Source organism: Pundamilia nyererei, unplaced genomic scaffold (assembly GCF_000239375.1).
Source record: "Pundamilia nyererei isolate P.nyererei 1_Seehausen unplaced genomic scaffold, PunNye1.0 scaffold00030, whole genome shotgun sequence".
Classification (NCBI taxonomy): Eukaryota; Metazoa; Chordata; class Actinopteri; order Cichliformes; family Cichlidae; genus Pundamilia; species Pundamilia nyererei.
This window is the reverse complement of record NW_005187431.1, coordinates 4,685,624-4,686,594: the sequence shown is the minus strand read 5'-3', so window position 1 is coordinate 4,686,594 and position 971 is coordinate 4,685,624. Positions and strand designations below refer to the sequence as shown.

General features: G+C 40.9%; 1 protein-coding gene across 1 annotated transcript in view; it reads left to right on the top strand.

Annotated features, from left to right (window-relative positions):
* Positions 1 to 971, top strand: part of trim71 (tripartite motif containing 71, E3 ubiquitin protein ligase) — a 41,413-nt gene that overhangs the window by 2,209 nt on the left and 38,233 nt on the right. The gene's annotated exons all lie outside the window — the stretch shown is intronic.

The window sequence follows — 971 nt, the reverse complement described above, 5'->3', positions numbered from 1 at the left end:
TGGACATGCTGTGGAGCTCTACTTTTGCTCTGGTAATGGGAAAGACAAGTTGGAATTCTCTCCTTGTGCGCTGTGTGATCTGGGCAGAACTACAAAGGCCCGTCAAACAGGAAAACAGCTTTTTCTTGGTAGAGTCATATGGTCAGGAAGAATAACAAATAGCACCAGCAGGAGTTCTTGGAATGTCATTTTTGACCCACTTCTGGTTTCTGTTGAGTTGCTTCCAAATAGTTCTCACCGCATCTTCTAGAAACAAAACACAGTTTTGCCCGAGCAGGTCAGCAAACCGGTTGATCGAGAGTGGTCAGCAGATGCAGACCAGTGCAGAATATCACCCGGTACATTTACCTGCATTCTAGTAAGTCACTTAATCAAACAGAATAATAGACTGCAAATGTTAAAGCAGAGCTAACTTTTTCACATAACCAATAACAGACGTGGGTTGCACATCAATCTTTTAAGTTGCAGCAGCATGTGTAGCCTTGTCCCAGCAGTTAAACGCTGTAGACGCCGCAGGATGCCATTCATTGTTAACAGAACCTTGCAATGACTTAAGGCTCGCTGTGCACACTGAGAATACAACGCTGAGAAATAAAGGGTTTGACTTTATGAAAATGTGCCCTTTCATGACCAGACGGCTATTTGCTTTGTTCTAAACTGAAGCAAATTGTCAGCAAAAATCAGCTGACGACAAAAACAAAGATAAAAAGACATCACCATCACCTTCTGGCTGATGGTGGTGTCTTTTTATCTTTGTTTTTGTCGTCATTTGTTGCTGATTTTTGTTAAATAACAAAAGTAATTGACTTGTTTTATGGTTTGAACTTGCCATGAGACAAGTTTTAACTAATATGGGATTGATGTGATGCAGCTAACATCAGTAAAGGTTATTTGTCAATATCGGTCTATAAGGCCAATATCGGCCAATAGAGATTGAAAATGTGACGTCATTCAGGGGTAAAACCGCAAAG